The sequence below is a fragment of the Callospermophilus lateralis genome, chromosome X (genome assembly GCF_048772815.1).
Source record: "Callospermophilus lateralis isolate mCalLat2 chromosome X, mCalLat2.hap1, whole genome shotgun sequence".
Lineage (NCBI taxonomy): Eukaryota > Metazoa > Chordata > Mammalia > Rodentia > Sciuridae > Callospermophilus > Callospermophilus lateralis.
In genome coordinates this window covers 15458669-15478932 of record NC_135325.1, presented here as the reverse complement: position 1 = coordinate 15478932, position 20264 = coordinate 15458669, and the positions used below count along the sequence as shown (strand labels likewise).

At 37.7% G+C, this 20264-nt stretch overlaps 1 pseudogene; it reads right to left on the bottom strand.

Annotated features, from left to right (window-relative positions):
• Positions 1 to 18117: 18117 nt before the first annotated feature.
• Positions 18118 to 19806, bottom strand: LOC143639337 (DDB1- and CUL4-associated factor 8 pseudogene; annotated as a pseudogene).
• Between the last annotated feature and the right edge of the window lie 458 nt (positions 19807 to 20264).

The following is a 20264-nucleotide window of genomic DNA, read 5'->3' as shown; positions in this document are numbered from 1 at the left end:
AGAAAGGAATAGTAAAAGGTTGATCAATGGGTACTAAGTTACATCTTGCTTATGTCCCACGTGGGCGAGGGAATGGGTACCCATCTGAGGGATGCCTGGCTGCAAAGTAAAGCTATGGAAATAGTACCATGAAATAAAGACAAAAGACTAGAAATATGAAGAGTGGGGGAAGTGATGGGTTAAACCCATCGGAGGGGTAAGGCTTCTAACCAAGGGACCCGCACTTGCTTTATTTATAGTGGTATAGATCAAAAGTGATCTACAGATCAAAAGGGATTGGTAGGAGCTTCTTCAGGAAAAACAGAATAGGGGTTGTGAGTAAGAAGGCTGTTTGGCTCTAGCAGGTTATTCCATCTCTGGGGCTGTGTTTGAACTTGAGCTGTGAGCTAGACCAGGGGGCCAACATGAATTGGGCATTCTCTAACCAGGGGTTCCTTCTGGGAGTTCCCAAGACTGGGCTTCCTGGCCTAATGGCTCCAACAGTCTGTTAGTTCATACAGGAATCATAGATGCTTCCTGCAGTTACAGTCAGAATTAAGTTTTAGTCAGATACTGTGTAACTGTAAACTATCTGACAGGAGCAAGAAAGTCTGGCATGCTGCTACATGGTAGGGTAACTATAGACAACAATAAAAATCTGTATGTTTCAAAAGGCCAGAAGAAAGGAATTCAAAACTTTTTACTATAAAGAAATAACAAATGTTTGATGAAATAAATGTTTAACCTAATTTAAAGAATAAGCAATATGTTCATGTTTCAAACAATGTTTACATGGTATCCCATTAATATGTGCAAATTCTATGATTTTATGTATCAGTTAAAAAGATTAAGTTAATAAAAAGATGTATAAGCAATATATTCATGTTTCAAACAATGTTTACATGGTATCCCATTAATATGTGCAAATTCTATGATTTTATGTATCAGTTAAAAAGATTAAGTTAATAAAAAGATGGGAAAAAAAGACCCCTGGAGTCTCCTATGTGAAGGAAAAATACCCTAACCTTCTCTCAAATTCTTGCAAACTCTGTAAATTCAATTAAAAAAGGTGGTAAGAAATTTGGGTCTGACTTTACTTGAAATTGTCCTTTGGGGGTTCATTTGCAAATCACAATGAGTGAAAGAGTGCACATACAACCCAATACACACTATGATTTCAAGTATATGAAGTTATAGAACAAGTGAAAGTAATCTGTAAACCTAGAAGCTAAAATAACAGGTTTACCCAGGATGGAGGCTATGGTGTGTGAGGAAATTTTCTGGGGTGATGGAAATATCTGTATTATCATATTGGTTGTGGTTAAGTGCAAAATTCAAATATCTTTATATTTTCAATCTGTGAATTTCAATATACACAACTTACCCATGGTATGTACAAACTTGTTGAGAGCCACGGCTGGTCAGAATGACACCTGGCATTTGCCAGAGGGAATGTTTGAAAAGTGATGCCAGCAAACCATTGAGATGATGATTTGAGTTAAGCTATATATAATTGCTATGATGCTGGATTGATTGTATGTATATTTGACCTTTACTGTCGGGCAATGGGGCGGGTCTTGCTGCCTCGGGTGCCCGCTGCTTTGGAGTTCTCACGCTACTTTGGAGTTCTCGTGGGGATTCCTGGAGGGTTCACATTGGTTGAGGAAGGTCTGGAGGAGGGATTTGCGGTTGGTGTGGTGTGTGCCTGGAGGAGCCACGTGGGTGGTGTTAGAGAGAGGATCCTGGGGAGCGTGTGTGGAGAGTGGCTGTGAGAGTTCAGGAATAAAGGTTGCTGTTTGAACCTACAAGGCTGTGTGGCGGCTCAGTTATTTTGTGCCCAGCCAGACTGCGGCATTTCGTGGCCCGTGCGGGGAACACCTGAAGCTTGGAGATAAGTGAAATTGCTCGCCCCTGAAGGAGAGCGAAAGAATGGGTGACCATTTCAAAAAACAATGTGTTCTTGTTTTGATTTATTTTGTTTTTATTTCAAGATGCCTGTCCCTAAAACTTTCTCAGGCAAACTGGGGAAAATGGTTGGCTCAAGGTTTGAAGTTGTTCACCCCTAAGGAACAGATACAGGTAGACCGCAAATGCACATGTCAAGAAAATAGAAAAACTGATACAATGATTTTTTGTTCCATTTTTGTTTCATTATGTTTCGGTTTTGTTTTGTGTTATTTTGATGGGTTGTGTTATCTTTATAGTAGATCAGAAATTAGTAAAAAACAAACCGAAAGAATGTTAAGTAAATTGTTAGAGGTTCAGACTATGGTAGATCAAGTAAAAGAGAAGGTCTCTCGAGTTAGTCAGAGAGAAGAAGAAAATTTAAAGGAAAAGGGGCTATCAGAAAAAAAGTTACAATAGGAGGCTGCTACTAACACCTTTCTATCACCAGAGGGCATAAGAGTACAACCAATAGCTCCACCTATAGAGACAAATTTTGCTGTGGGGCCCCCAACCCCCGTAGTTGATTGATGGGATCTTGAGACAGGACCTCAAAGATTAGCATGCCCTGTATTTGAGCAGACAGAAGGGCAGCAAATTCACTGTGCTTTAGATTTCAAAACAGTGAAGCAGCTAAAAGAGGCTGTAACAACCTATGGTCCCCAAGCACCCTTCACTATAAGCATGGTCGAATCCATTACCAACTTGGACATGATGCAAGAAGATTGGGCTAGCATGTGTAAAGCTGTGCTAAATGGAGGGCAATATTTGTTATGGAAGGTTGCCAATCAGAAATTTTGCACGGAGACGGCTAGGCAAAATGCAGTAGCCGGTTATCCTCAGAGAAATCTAGATATGTTCTTAGGACAGGGACCTTATGAGGGTCAGCGGCAACAAATTGAATATGATCCTGCTATATATTCACAAATTGCTACAGATGCAGTTAGGTTATGGAAGACTTTACAAGGACATGGAGATTTACAAGGACAATTATCTAAGGTTATACAAGGAGCTAATGAACCTTAGACTGAATTTGTAGATAGGCTTATTCAAATAGCTACCAGAGTTTTTGGGGACACAGAACAAGCAATGCCATTAATTAAACAGCTAGCCTATGAACAAGCAAATCGTTGGTGCAAGGAAGCCATTAGACCATGGAAACATGAAGATTTAAACACATATATTAAATTATGTAGAGACATTAATGAACAAGGGCAAGTCTTGGCAGCTATAGTACAACAGGCTTTAGATGCCAGGCCAAAAACATGCTACAATTGTGAACAAACAGGACATTTTAAAAGGAATTGCCCCATAGGAGGAGGGTTTAACAAAACTAGGTATCAAAGAAGTAGAATACTGGGTATTTGCCCATGATGCTGAAGAGGGAGACATTGGGTCCTGGGGTAATTGATCCTGATTATGAAGGTGAAATAAAAATTATAGCTAGTTCTCCAAGAGGTATATCAGTAATTTCACCAGGAGATAGAATAGCACAGTTATTAATAATACCCAGCCTGCATGATAAATTTTCCAGTAGTACTATAGAAAGAGGTTCCAGGGGATTAGGCTCCACAGGTGTAGATTGGGCAATGCTTTCTTTAAACTTAGATTCTCGCCCAATGCTAAAACTAAATATTCAAGGACATGAATTTAATGGGCTACTAGATACAGGTGCAAACATTAGCATCATATCTTGTCAAGAATGACCAAAACATTGGCCATTATAACAAGCTACTCAAACGCTTCAAGGCCTAGGAGTGGCGACAAATCCCCATAGAAATGCAATGGTATTAGATTGGAAGGATCCTAAAGAATGTGAAGGAACTATACAGCCATATATATTGGATCATCTTCCTATAAATTTGTGGGGACGAGATGTCCTAGATCAATTAGGACTAACATTAACAAATAAATGAATCCAAATGCGCCCACTATTAGGGCTAGACAAGATATTAGGAAAGAAAAAAATATTAGAAGAACAAGAACAAGGTATAGCAGCACCAAGTCAAATAGATCAAGGAATAGATAGACATGGATTGAGTTTTCAGAAGGGGTCACTGAGACAATAAAAATTACTTGGAAATCAGAAAGACCAGTATGGGTTCCTCAGTGGCCCCTGACTAAAGAAAAGATACAAGTAGCCCATGACCTGGTCAACAACAATTAGCGGAAGGACATATACAACCTTCCGTATCTCCCCATAATACTTCCATTTTTGTCATTAAAAAGAAATCTGGTAAATGGAGATTATTGCAAGACTTAAGAGCCATTAATAATGAGATGGTTATTATGGGACCTGCTCAATCGGGGATTCCCCAATTGTCTGCTTTGCCAAAAAGCTGGTATGTTTTAGTTATAGATATTAAAGATTGTTTTTTTTTTTTCAATTCCAATTCATCCTGAGGATAGTCCACATTTTGCATTTACTATCCCTGCACTGAATCATGAAGGTCCTGATCAGGATACGAATGGAAAGTACTCCCTCAAGGGATGGCTAACAGCCCAACTATGTGTCAAATTTATGTTAACAAAGCAATCCAGCCACTTAGAAAACTACAAATATTTCACTATATGGATGATGTATTATTGGCACATAAAGATAAAAACACACTGCTAAAATGTTATGCCACACTTACAAATTTATTAAAAAATTCTAATCTAGAGATAGCAATAGATAAAGTACAATGAAATTTTCCAATTAATTATTTAGGAGTTCTAATATCCTCAACCATGGTCCGTCCACCAAAAATTCAAATATGAGTAGATCAACTCAAATCACTTAACAACTTTCAAAAGTTATTAGGGGACATAAATTGGATAAGGCCTTATCTAGGCATACCAGCAGGAGAGTTGGGACCTTTATTTGATATCCTAAAAGGTCCATCAGATCCAAATTCACCCCAAATGTTAATGCCTGAAGCAAGAAAGGCATTAAAAATCATTAAAACATATATGGAAAATATGCATTGGGATAGAATTGATATAAATTTGCCTTTATTATTTATTGTAATACCAACAAAAAATATTCCTACAGGAGTATTTTGGCAAGAAGGTCCATTATTATGGATACATTTATCTTATTCTCCTAATACTATTCTTACTAGGTATCCTGAGCCTGTAGGATAATTAATTTGCAAAGGAATAAAAGCAGCAAAGGGAGTGTTTGGAATTTCTCCCAATAAAATTATTACTTCGTATACTATGGATCAAATTGATGAGCTAGCTAATGAGTTAAATACTTGGGCAATAATCATGTGTAAATCTAATGTTTCATTTGATAATAGCTTACCATCTAATCCTTTGTTGTCTCTTTGGTCTTCGCATCCTGTAGTTTTTCCAAAAATGACAAGAAAAACACCTATCATGAATGCTCCAAATATATTCACTGATGGGTCAAATAATGGTACAGCAGCAGTAGTTACCCCTGATCAAACTTTTACATTTTTAGTACCCAAACAATCAGCTCAAAAGGTAGAGCTTAAGGCAGTATTGCAGGCTTTTGTGATGTTTAAAGATTCTGTATTTAATTTATTTTCTGATAGTCAGTATATAGTTAATGCTATAGTATCTTTTGAAGATGCTGGTAGGATTTCCCCTTCCTCTACTGTTTTCTCTTTGTTTTTCACTATACAAAGTCTAATCTGGGACAGAGAAGATTCATTCTTTATAGGACATATAAGAAAACGTACGGGATTGCCTGGAGCCCTTAGTTTGGGCAATGATTTAGCAGAGAAAACTACACATGACATACATATTTTCTCTACAATAGAAGAAGCTATAAATTTTCATAAAAGGTTCCATGTCAATGCTAATACTTTACAAAAGTGTTTTAAAATAACTAAGGAACAAGCTAGACAAATAATAAAACAATTGTGTGACCTTTTTACCACAAGTTAATCTTGGAGTCAATCCTAGAGAATTGATACCTAACCATATTTGGCAGATGGACATCACCCACTTGCCAGAATTTGGAAAATTAAAATATTTTCATGTTATAGTTGATACTTCTTCCGGATTTTTGAAGGGCTCCCTTCATGCTGGAGAGAAAACTAAAGATATTATACCTCATTGCTTACAAAATTTTGCCACTGTGGGCGTTCCAAAATAGTTAAAAACAGATAATGGTCCTGGTTATACTTCTACCTCTTTTAAATAATTTTGCACATCATTTGGCATTACTCATATAACAGGAATCCCGTACAATCCACAGGGACAAGGCATAGTTAAAAGAGCTCATCAAACTATTAAAATGTTATTATTAAAACAAAAAGAGGGAATTGGAAAGGGGTATATATCCCCCAAAGATAAACTTAAAATAACCCTTTTTACTCTAAACTTTTTAAATTTGGATTCATCAGGGCTTAGTTTTGAGGAAAAGCATATGTGTCCAAAAAATGTACATAAGCCCAAGGTACTTTGGAAGGATATTCTAACAGGACAATGGAAAGGTCCTGACCCAGTGATTGTCTGGAGTCGGGGTCTGTTTGTGTGTTTCCACAGGGAGAACAGCAGCCGATTTGGATTCCAGAGAGATTAACTAAAGAGATTTCTACAGACCAAAAAGAAGATGATTTGGCTCAAATCCATAACAGATGTTATTCAGAACTCCATTTGCTATTCTTACATCTGCAACAGTGATTCTCCCACACCTGGAAACTAATGTATAATGAACACCATTAAGGCCTATTTCAACTGTAAGAAACCTTGAGGCTTACTTGTGGGAATACCTTCAGACTCATATGCAAGTTACAGGAAGAAGGATGGTATATCATAAGTAGAGTCAAACCCAGGTGGTAACCAGGATGCTTTTTAAAAATATATATCTATTTTATTATTGCCTTTTCCCACATCATGAAGTTCTATTTTATTTTTTGAGCTCATACAGACCTAGATTAATGTTTTCCTGATCAGTTCTATTTTTTGATTGTGGAGTTTTTAAACATTGCAATAGAGATTTCACCTGTGTAAAGCTACAAGGCCTTTACTATTGTCTTATGTGTTGTATGTTATGTGTGCACACTTCTCTTTTGTGTTGTATGTCTGTATGTGCGTATGTCCGTATATATGTGGAGTGCTCATGAAAAAAATGGATCCAAATATTTTTTTTTTATTCACGTGATTTAAATGGTTTAGTTTAAATTGGGTAAACAGTTGTTGAGGATTGTTTTAATATGTGAACAAAAAAAGGAGGTTAACAGATCTGTTTGTTTACTTTCACCTTTCCTTTTTATTATATTTAATAATTCTGTTCAGGATAATGTAAATTGTTCAGAAAATTGTTTTCTTAGTGCCTGCTGGAATGTTACATAATTTTTTTTAGCCATAATTGCCAGAATTCCTATCTTCATCCCAGTGCCGTTGAAGACAAAGATAAAACTAAGCTACAGCTTCTTCGATAGCTATCACAGTAAACTGTATAAACTGATGCATCAATGAATAATAACAAGAGGTGCTCAATCAAGAAGTCGATTTACTTTGGGTGGAAATGGACATATTAATAGATTCCTCTGCTTTGAACTGCTTGCAGAACTTGCCTGGACTATGTATCACTTGTATGCACTGTGAACTATCTGTTGGTGCAGCAAATTGTGGTAGTGCTGGATTATCTTTGCTGATGATGTCACCGGTGGTACAATTTTTCCAAAGGAGCCGTCAATTGGTTGGGTGTCGTGGCATTTCTGTATCCTCCTCCCTTCTGCTTGTGATGGTTGTTCAGCTAAAATTTGGGGGCCAACAGAGGTAAAGCAAAGAACCTCACCCCCCCACTGGCACCAAGGCCAAATTTGGGGGCCAATGGAGGTGAGGCAAAGAACCTCACCCCCCCACTGGTGCAAAGGCCTATCCACAAGTATGGCTGTATGCTGGACCGGTAGTCAGTGATGGGTAAGATCCAATTGCAGTGGTACCAACCTAAGACAAGAGGCTGACGCCTTGAGGTCAGCTCACCTGATGACGGGTAAGGACCATATGTAGTATTGGGCAACCTAAGACAGGCAAGGTCCCTAAGCCACATTGCTTGTTGTTTAATTAAACAGAAGGGGGGAGATGTTGACAGCCATGGCTGGTCAGAATGATGCCTGGCATTTGCCAGAGGGAATGTTTGAAAGGTGATGCCAGGGAACAATTGAGATGATGATCTGAGTTAAGCTATATATAATTGCTGTGATGCTGGATTGATTGTATTGTATATTTGACCTTTACTGTTGGGCAGTGGGGCGGGTCTTGCTGCCTCGGGCGCCTGCTGCTTTGGAGTTCTCCCGGGGATTCCTGAAGGGTTTGCTTTGGTTCAGGAAGGTCCGGAGGAGGGATTTCTGGTTGGTGTGGTGTGTGCCTGGAGGAGCCACATGGGTGGCCTTAGAGAGAGGTTCCTGGGGAGTGCGGGTGGAGAGTGGCGGTGAGAGTTCAGGAATAAAGGTTGCTGTTTGAACCTACAAGGCTGTGTGGCGGCTTGGTTATTTTGTGCCTAGCCAGACTGCGGCACAAACTAATATGCATATTAACACCATACCATTCAATATTTTTCAGGTGATCCTAGCCAATGTGGAAAACAATGAGAGAAATAAGAGGTCTAAATAGTGCAAAAGGATAAATTAAAGAATAATTGATTACAAACAATACAATAGAACCTACAGACAATCTGCTAATATATAGTTAATACATGAGTAGAATTAATATGAGAGTTTAACAAAATGATGATTTACACAAAGCTCACATGTGATTCCTGTGCTAAAATATAAGAATAATTGCCTTAATTGCCTTATTGTCTTTGCCCTTCAATTGGATCTAACATAGTAATTGCCCTAATGTGACTTCTGATTTCAGTGGAGAGTTCTAGCCTTTAATGGCAATCCCATTACCCCACTGTTTTCTTTAAAACACACCTGTACTCAGAAATTGAGGGGATTGTTTTACCAAACTTTTTCTTTACACACTGTTCTGGACTCTATTGGTATGGTTAATTTATCATAATGGAGTATCTAATACTCATTACAGAGATTCTCAGGCTCTAGGCCAGTATGCCTGAGAGCTAGTGTTAATATAACTATGTTTCTAAAACGGTACTAAAGCGTTGCTGCCTGTGATCATACTCTGCAGAAGTCTTTTTTCCTGATCACTCCAGGAAGGTCCTAGATTTGTATAACACTGGATTTCTGAGTGCTTTCTCTATGCACATGTGTCTGCATAATCAACAGAAGTCTTTATAAAGATTGTGATGGAAATTAAAATTACAAAATGAATCTTAAATGAAACCGATTTGACATTGCACATGAATGCCAGATAACGTCTGTTATCTAAATCAGAGAAAGCACCTCTGCTGACTCCAGTGGAGCAAGGTTTTAATGTACATCTTTTTAAAATCCATTTCCAAGCTACATTTGCATTTCAAATAGCATTCATTAAGGTGATGGCCACGGCAGATTCTTTTAGTTATGATTTTATTTTTGAAATTCTAAATTCCTGGAAAAGGGTACATTTCCCTAGTAAGTTCACTTTCCTATGTTCTGAGAAAATAAGTTCCAGTAGTTTCCATTCTTTTTAAAACTACAAAACTTCTTCCCACTGGAGTCTAGACTGATGACCTTATCTCATATTTTACTGGACAGGAAGTCAAAGCAGTAATATGAGACTCCCCATACTCATCTTCCTACTACCATACCTGTTGATTTAGTTGCCTCTGAAGTTATAAAATCTGGCTTAATCCTAGGAAAGTTTATTCTTTCACTGATTTCTAGATTCTATCTCCTCAAGGACTTGAATTGGGGAGTTTTCCACTATGTCCTACATCATTACTTCATTAATTACCCTCTCATTCCTAGATGTTTACTATCAACATATTTATTCTGTTAGCCTCCATCTTTAGGAAAAAAAGGTGGTAACAATTCTCCTTAATTGTTTTGTTTCAGCTAACACTCTATTTTTATGTTCCTCTACATAACAAAACATCTTGAAAGATTTGCTTACACTCACTATTTTTACATTCTCTCCTATATATCTTTCAACAAACTCTGGCTTTCACTCTACTTCTATTTTAAAGATTTACTTCTATTTTAAAGATTTTGAAAAAAAATATATGCTCTAAAAATATGCAAGTTCTGTGTTAAATGATCAATGGTTTAAATAAAGAAGCTATGCATGAATACTTTATACACTCCTCAAATACTAAGTACTCTTCAATTTAGTTTGCTAATGTGTCTCCCTTTAAGAAATTTTCTCTATATTTGGAATTTGCTAAATGTTGTCCTTTGAAATTTTCATCTTTATTTCAAAATTTACAGGGTTTTAAAAAATATTTTAAAGTTGTTGAGGACCTTTATTTTATTTATTTGTATGTGGTGCTGAGAATCGAACCCAGTGCCCCATGCATGCCAGGCAGGCACGCCACCACTGAGCCACAACTGCAGCCCCTCAATTTAAAGTTTTTAATTGAACTTCTATTAGAAGTAACTTAACAGAAGTACATCACTGAACAAAATAGAGAGTGAAATAAGAGGACATTTTAAAAGGTCACAAATAATGAAAATTACTAAGCACGAATCACAAAATAAGTATAGACTGCAAAAACCAAGGGAACTAAATTATTTTTACTCACGATAAACATCAGAATTATTATTTCATTATTATTATATAGTCAGGGATTTTTCCCCCCCCCAAGGGTATTATTATTATTATTATTATTATTATTATTATTATTATTTATATTTAACAGGGTTTTTTTCAGTACTTTGGAATAATTTTAGATTTATGGAAAAATTACAAAGATAATAGTCCTCATATACCCCTCAACCAATTCCCCCTAATGTTTACATCTTCCATGACCTTAGTGTTGTAGTCAGTTTTGTGTTGCTCTGACCAAAATACCTGGCAAGAACAACTTAAGAGAAGGAAGAATTTATTTGAGGTTCACCATTTCAGAGGTCTCAGTGCACAGATGCTGTGGGTACAAGCTGAAGCAGAATAACTTAGGGTAAGTGGCTCCCCTCAGCCTGGAAGCAGAGAGAGATACAAAGTGGGAGGAGCCACAGGGAAGATGTATACTTCCGGGACACACCCCCAGTGACTCACCTCTGCCTGCCAATACCTCACTTGCCTACAATTACCACCCAGCCAGCCTGTTCAAACTAGGATGGACTGATTAGGTTATGGCTCTCACAATTCAATCATTTCACTTCTAGATATCCCTGCATTAATACATGAGCTTTTAGGGGACACCTCATAGCCAAACTGTAATAGTTGGTTTAGTTGTTAAGACTAAGAAACCGTGGGGTGCAGTGGCTCTCACCTGTAATCCCAGTGCCTGGGAAGGCCCAGACAGGAGGATCTCGAGTTCAAAGCCAGCCTCAGCAATGGTGAGGCACTAAACCACTTAGTGAGACCCTGTTTCTAAATAAAGTACAAAATAGGGCTGGGGATGTGGCTCAGTGGTCGAGTGCCACTGAATTCAATCCCCAGTGAAAGGTGAATGACTCACCCAAGATGGAGATTCAACCAAGAGATTTTATTGGGGGGCTGCCCAAAGGAGAGGCAGAGAGCAGAGAGAGAAGAGGAGGAGGGCAGAGAGGAAGAGAGGAAGAGGGCAGAGAAAGAAGAGAAGAGAAAAAGAGAAAGAAGAGGAAGAGGGAAGAGAGGAGAGAGAAGAGAGCGTGTGTTTACAAGCTTTGGCTTAAGAAGGGTTGCCTAGGGGACTTGGTGGGTGCTGATTGCCAGGTGGGTGACTCAGGAACAGCGAGCAGACACTGTGTCCTGTGGGGATTGGTCTAGGAAACCTTTGAATTTGGCGCTCTTGGCTTGGCGCTCTTTGGAGAGGAGAGGGAGGGTAAAGGATTCCATGATGTTCTCCGAGAAGGGGGAATCTCCCACACACCCAACAACCATTACCAAAAAAAAAAAAAAATAGACAAAGAAACTAACACTGGTTCACTACTATTAATTAAAACTTCAGTTTCATTCAGATTTTACCACTTTGTCCACTAATGTCCTTTGTTCCAGGATCTCCTCCTGTATACCACATTACCAATCACCATTATGTCTCCTTATATTATTATGATAGTTTCTCATTCTTTCCTTGTTGTCCATGGTTTTAGAAATAGTAAATAATACTGGCCAGACATTTTGTAAAATATCTCTCAATTTGGGGCTTGTGTGATATTTATATCATGGCTAGACTGGTGTTATATGTGGTTTGGAGAAGAATAACTGTAGAGGTGAATGTCTTTATCATTGTATCATATTGTAGGCATATTATATCAATATGATTTATCACTGGTGATATTAACCTACATTTCTTAGTCAAGCCATATTTGTCATAATTCTTTACTCTGAAGTGACTATATTTTCCTCTTTTTATACTCACTTATATGGATGCAAGGCACTAAATCTAGCCCACATTCAAAGAGGGAGGGGAATAATCCTCCATCTTTAGAAGGAGTATCTACTTAGGATATTTCAAATTTTTCTGTGGGGAGATTTATAACTTCTTGCCCATTGTCTTAATTATTCATTCATTTATATCAGTGTAGATTCATAAAAATTTATACTTTGAGTTGTAACTAATACCACATTTTTTATCAAATTACTTTAGCTTTGACTTTTGGGAACTTTTTCTTTTGTTTTATGTATCCCTTTGATATGTTTCCATCCTTTGGAAACTTGCTTGTCATCTAGCACTTCAATATGCTCAAGGTTCATCTCCTGTATTCCCCACCCTAGTCCTATATTCAGCCATTTCTTAAAGGATTCTTGGTTCCTTTTATTGTAGATTAGTATTAGCAATCAAGATCTGGGTTCTGGGTATGTGTGTTGCTACCAACTTGTCACTTCTCCCAGAGTCTCTCAGTAGAGAGAGTTATGAATTTTATGTAGAGACATTAATTGATGTATATCCACATTTCTAAAATTATTTCTCCTTCTATCATGTATGATATCATGATAGATGATATCATACATGATGTCTGTAATCAAGAAGTGGAGAGTTCATCTACTTTTCCTTCCTTGCTTATCTATAATTTCTTATGACAATGAGAAACTTTATTCTCACCATCTGTCATCCATTTACTGGTTTATTCAGACCCAATGATACATGAAAAGCAGATTAAAAATTAGTAGCCCAAACTTCAATGAGAAACAAACTTACCAACTGGTTAGCTTCTATCTAGTGTTTTTTAAAAATTTTTAATATTTATTTTTTAGTTGTCTTTGGACACTATTTATTTATTTATTTATTTATTTATTTATTTATTTATTTTTATGTGGTGCTGAGGATCGAACCCAGGGCTACGCACATGCTAGGTGAGCTCTCTGAGCTCACTGAGCCACAATCCCAGCCCCATTTGCTCTAGTTTTATTGTTTCCCTTTAAAACACAACTTTAGTTATTTAAGTCAGTTACTTTTTCTCCTACCTGCTTCAGTAAGGTTTTGTCATATATTTGTAATATAGTTTGATTAATTTATCATTGTCCATATTCCATTCCAAGATTCTCTAACATTCTAGTTGAATTTTTTTAGTTAGCATATATTAAAATTTAATCCTTTGAGATACAGTTGCTCTTTCTTAATTTCCTGAAGTGGCCCCAGAACCTATGAGAATTTGACTTAGCAAATGTAATGAAATTTAAGGATCTTAGGATGTGGAGATTACCCAGGATTATCTGGGTAGATCCAATGTCATCAAAAGGATCTTATAAGAGGGGAAGCAAGAGAGTCAAGTCAAAGTGACAGAGATATGGAAGCACAAGGTGACATAATGCTTAAAATTTCATAGGAATTTTTTGTTGAGAGGGAGTACTATGAGAAATCATGTGGAAAAAAAATCTTCCCTCCTCAAATATTTGGTTTATATGATGATGTTAATTTTTATTTTCATATTTCCATATTTTTAAAAGTTTTACAAATGCCCTTGTTCATTTCTCATGGATCTCAGTCCCTCATAGTGTTGGTCATACCTGTCAAATGAGGAAGATAGCCCTTAGATTATCTGGCCCATTACAGTTTTTTATCGGAATAATCCATACAGCCAGTCAACCAGTATGAGTTGTTATTTGAATTTGATTCTAGAGAGAGCTGTGTAAGAACAAGTTTTTCAGATAATGTCCTCCAGATTTATTATGTAGCTGAGAATTGAAATACTGTCCCTATCCCAATATGTAGTTTTTATATTTTTAATTTGTTTTCTTTTACCCATTGTTATTGATTTGCTTTGATTTTTTTTTTCAGTGACCTCCATTTCAATTCAAGAGGCTTGCATTTTAAATATGGCTGCCATTTCTGCTTTCTCATATAGCTGACAGAAGTCTAAGGTGAGATTATGGCCACCTTAATAGATGAAAAGTAATTTTTAAATGTCATAAAAGACTCTGAGCCATTAGGCTCTCACTTTCTATCGTTGACTAAACTAGATTGTCATGAACTGAAACAATGATGAGTGTACCACTATTCTATGGATTAATTTAGTTGTGAATTCTATTTGAGCCCCTTCTTTATTCTTAGCTGATGATTTTGGAGAATACATTTAACTTTGCTAAACTTAAGTTTCCTTTTCTCAATTTTAATATGGTTTTTATAAAGAACCACTGAGAAATTACACTTGAATATTCTTTCGACAGTATGTGTCTTTAATTTCCATACATGATTGCCTATATAATGGTGCTAGAAACAGAGACTGCTAAAACTTGGAAGAAATAATACATGTTGTATTCTGAATGAAGCAGCATGATGGGGACCTTCCAAACCCCCTTTTAATGAAAACTTTCAAAGAAAGTTTTTCTCTGATCTCTCACTAACCAGCAAACAAATACATATTAAGTGCTCCATAAGACATGAGAACTAAATCTGAAAATTTCAAGCCTCACGTTTTACTTCTGAGGTTGAAGTTGAAACAAATTAAGATAGTGAAGTTCATAGGAGTTGATCACAGGATATCTAAAATCAAATCCACTGTGGATTCACTGCATTCTTATTTGGTTCATTGATTTTAGAATCAGCAATGATAAAGGTTTCTGCTGGATTATTCAAACTCTCCAAAAAATTTTAGGTCTGCCCTTCAGTAATTATGTTCCATTATATTTTTTCCATTTCTATTCTTTTCTACACCTGTCTTTTTAAGGAATGGCTGCCAACAGATGTCTTTTTAAAAGAATAGTTTGGCATCTATTACAACTTTATGTGGTTAAATTCTGTGCATAATTAGGAGACAATTATAATATTGCATAAAGGCCATGAGGGCCTACACAGACCTGTCCTATAGACATTTCGTGTTGGAATGAAAATAATTGGTGTTGAAAAATTAAAACTAAAGGTGCAGTTTCACCTGCTTATGGAATTGAGAAAATTGTTAGTTTTGCCTACCATCTCATGACAGGTATTGTTATATTCTATATACTCATAAGGCCAATATGTGCATAAATTAAAATTGTAACCATTACTTCACTAACTTGCCTTTTACCTATAATCATAACTGTACCTTCAATATAATTCCCTCCTCTTGGGTGTATGTTTGTGTGTGTGTGTACACAGAATCCTTTAGGGAACTTTAATTCCTCCAAATGGCAAATATTCAAGAACTTGAAATATAGCAAAGTATGTAGAGTTGAGGTTTTATCACACAGATTTCAATCAGAGAAGCAGAAACATATATATTTAACAAGGGACTTACAAAATTATAATAGGGTCTGTATCTTATTTAGTTGTGGAAGCTGCTTAAGCAGTTCTTAGTAAGGTGTTTGTCTTTGCTTCAGATGCTGGAACCTGAAATCAGTAGGGAAATGAGGATGGAAAGATGGATGTAAAATGGAGGAAGCAAAGATAAATAGAATCCATGAGTATTATCTGGGACAACAAAGACAGACTGGAATCCATGTTGATCTTTCAGTGCCTCCCGACCTCCAGCTCTGTTGATATGACTCTCCAGCCTGAAGAGCAGGCACTCTTTTTCAGGGAGCTGGTGATGCTAAAGGAGGATATGAGGGGAAGCTAGAGTAGTTTAGGCCCAGCTGCTACTCCATACCAACAAGGTAAGCCAGCATATAAGCAAAATGTGCATGAGCTGCAGCAACACCTGATCCCCTGGTTCCTACTGTCTGAGCATAAAACAAATATGTCTACTATGTTACCTTTGCCTTCCAAATCTTTTGCCAAATGCATCATAGCACAAGCAATCCAGAGATACAAGCAGGGAACCCTGAACAGTTTTAGCTTAGCTAAATTGACAGGGCATGAATTCCCCACAGAGGAAGAGCTGTTCACAAACAGCAGGTGGAAAAAGACCTACCTAACTAATGTGCTTTTTGCCATTGTTCTGACACTCAGTGTCACTTGAAATCCCAAATGATGCTTTTTCAATGTTTTGTTAATATTGCTAATATACATCCCATCCAGTTACACAGAGTGCCCAAAAGTTGAGATCATAGTTTATAATTCTCTTTATATCCTGTTTTAAAACACAATTCTCAGAATCACTGGGCTATCTAAGTGCCCCTTTGTTGACTATTAAGTTCCTTTCCTAACAGCAGACAGGTAGGGGCTTCTCTGCTTGCTAAATCCCCAGGTTCCTAACTTTGAATCTCAGTGAACAGGAACTTTGCTCAAGATAGCATCCATTCCAAAATCTAATCTCACTATGCGAATTTATCTATTTGGACCCCAAACAGGAGTGATAATACCAATTTCAGGAAGTATTACCAGAGGAAAGGTATTGTCAGGTCATGGGATGTTTCATTACATCATTTTTTTTTCCTAAACAAAAGTCTGAAAACAAGGTGTGTTATTTAGTTTGTATTTGGAGGAAAGTGATATGCATTTAGTTATACAAAAAAAACATAAAACAAAATGGATATTATTGGGGTTGGTGTTGTAGCTCAGTGGTAGAGCACTTGCCTGGCAGGTGTGAGGCACTGGGTTTGATTCTCAGCACCATATAAAAATAAATAAATAAATAAACAAATAAACAAATAAATAAATGTGTCATACTCATCTACAACTAAAAATATTTGTAAAAAATGGATATTATTGGGCTGGAGTTGTAGCTCAGTGGTAGAGCACTTGCCTAGCATGTTTGAGGCACTGGGTTCGATTCTCAGCATGGCATATAAATAAGTAAAATAAAGGAAAAATTGACAACTAAAAAAAATTTTTTTTAAAAAGATATTGTTGAATAGTAATTGGACATTCAAAATTTACTTTAAATATGGCTAAAATACCTTTTAAATACTTCAATCTCTTAAAAATAACTGCAAGAATTTTAAACAGTGCACAAATGTCTAATAGAATTTTTCTAATGGTCACATCAAATGTTTATAAGTATAAAAAAATCTTTTATGGCAACAATGCTATTAGTAAGTTAACTTAAATGGTATGTCAACAATGAGGAATTCTTACATTCCTAGTTAGCATGTTATAGAAGATGGTTGTCCCAGGAGTTCTCACTGGAAGGTGATCCTGTGAGATTTTTCAACCAAAAAAAAAAAAAAAAAAACCAACAAAGAAAATTGAAAGAGCAGTATATAAACAATATCATATGGGTTAAGTTTAATTTAGTTTTTACAAAATTTATCAAATTATTCAATATTACTAATATATGTATTCAGTAAATGTGGATAACACCAAGTTATTTATTCTAAGGGGGTGAATTATATGGTTAGGAAGTTACCTACCCACCTTTTCTTCTCATTTCCTTTTCTATAATACACACATACACACACACACACACACACACACACACAAATTGTGTTTGGTATATGTATGGTCAAGGGTCAGCATTCAAGGAAGGAAAACACTGTTTATCTAACTTTATTTCTTAAGCGCAAACATATTTCTGAAATTTTTGGGTCAAATGAAGAACTTAAATTTAATCAGCATTAAATTACTAAATATTTAAAATTGGCAATTTCTATAGTGTCAGAAATGAGAAGATAGATACCAGAATTAGGAAATTTTAGAGGTGAACTAAAATGGAAGAAAGAGAGGCGTAACCAATTTACTTATATATTCACATAAGGATCATGAGTAAAGAGAGAATAAAAGAAGCAGGGGGAGGAAAGAGAAAGGAAAGAGGAAGGAAATAATAAAAATGTTTCTTAATATATCTTATAGAAAACAGAACCGACAAAAGGTAAATCTATATTTAAACTAAATTCTGAAGTCCACTGAGGTGGCATCTAGCTTGAGGGGGGATGAATCCCTCAGGATGACAAGCACTGCATTCAGTCTTGGCTTTCTTCTTCCTCAGATGTATCTGAGGTGCTGGAAGACTCAAGTAAGTTTGCACTCATGCCCTGAAGGCCAGGACCTCCCCAGTGCTGGTAATGATTTCTCTGTGTAAGGTGACTTGTGAGGAACCAAAGCATGTGACTGTCAAACATGTCAGGATCGTACAAGTTATCTATATCTCTTTTCTGCTTGTTCTGCTTAAGCACATTCTTTAACCCAGTAAGCTCAGTGGAGGCTGTAGCTGTGGGTGCCCAGATCTTGGCATCGTGGTCCAGGCCACAAGTTGCCATCACAGGTAGGTGAGGATGGGCTTCAAGATAATTGACAGTACCTCCCTTGTCTCCCACCATGAACTGAATGATCTGGCAAGATGCTTTCTCCCAGAGAAAGATGTGCCCACAATCACTACCGCTCATCACAAACTCACTTCTGGGGCCATAGAAATTGACACCTTTCACTGTGGCATCATTTCTGTGGCCCTTATATCTCTTAACATAGTGAGCTCCATCACTGTCAGAGGAGTTGAAGAGGTAAATATCTTCATCACTGTAGCTGGCTAGGAGCTCTGTGCCATCATGGTTGTACACAAGACTGGTGATACTTGTTTTGAAATCACAGGTGAGCATGTGATGAGGAACGAATTTCTTAAGTACTCCATTGTTCTCATTCTCATCAATTTTTCTTTGGTCATAAATCCTTACAAACTGATCTCGTCCACCCACTGCAAACTGGTAGGTATTGCTGGGATTCACAGAGATTGAATATAGTCCCACTTTCTTCTCCTTCTCTTTTGTTACCACCACTTTTGAAGCTGGCTGCCCTTGTCTGAGATCAATGGTATAAACAATGGCATCTTCACCTGAACTTAAGAACTTAAAAGGGGAGTCTGGCTCCAGGGCCAACTTGTGAGAAGCTCCCTTATGTTTGGCCACACACTTACTGTTCTTCCCACATGTTGGAGCAGATAGTTCTGCCACCCGTACCTGGCCATCACGGGAACACGTAGCGAGGATGGAATCACCACAATTAGGAAGGAACTTAGCCTGGAAGACATTATTTTTGTGGCCACTCTCAAAGTCCAGTACTGGCCGCTTACCTATCCAATCCCACACGATCACCCGTAGGTCATCACTACCAGTAGCCATCCAGGTGCCACGCTGATTAAAATGCACAGTGTTCACACAACCTAAATGGCCCTCAAGGCCATATTGGAAGCTGAAACGCTGCACAAAGATTCTTGACCCACAGGCCTCATATATAAAACGAGCACTGGAACCCAGCTTCCGCTCCCTGAGTGCAGTAACGACTTGCCAGTGCGGTCTCGGGAGGGCAGATGTCTCTGAAGTCACCCAGTGCTCCAGGGCCTGATCCTCATCCTCACGGTTGTTCTCCCGGTACTGTGCACATACCTGAAGCTGTTGTCGTTCTTCATCTTCCTCCTCGGTCTCCTCCTCTTCCTCTAGGTGGTGATGGTACAGGCTTTCCTCACAGCTGACGAAATGGTGAAAGTCCTCCTCAGTGTGAAAATGGACGGTGTTGCTTGAGCTTTCTGGGTCTGCTCCTTCACCTTCTGTGCGGACATGGGTAGGGACATCGCCATCTCCAATCAATTCCGCCATCAATTTTGGGGCCTCCTTTTCAACCTCTGAACAGGTATCTCTCCCCGCCTCTGAGCCAGACATCTCCTCAGAGACGCCAAACGGGCTTCTATTTTCTAAGTTTGGTGAGGCAGTTGGGCGGTTCTTGGGATCAGACATTTTGAAGGATGTTTCTAGTGGTTGGCTGGAATGAGGAAAAGCGGACTGCTAGGGCATAAGGGAAGGAGGCAGGCAACCCTAAACGGAACGGATAGCCTAGCGGCAACAAAATTCCAACCACTAGGCTGAAGGAAAACCGGAAATATCTGCCTGAGGCAGTTACAGGATGGTGGCCGATGAAGTTCAGAAGGCTTCATACTTTATAATCTCTCCCGGTATCTTCAGATGACTGTTTTCTTCCAGGCCCGCAAGGTCGTAGCCTGCAACCTGTTATTTCTACTCAGCTGCAGAACTATCAGCGAAAGTGAGCTTCCTCGGCGGACACAATATCTTTGTTTTGTATGTGTCCGCCGATAACTTAAATAAATAAATAAATAAATAAA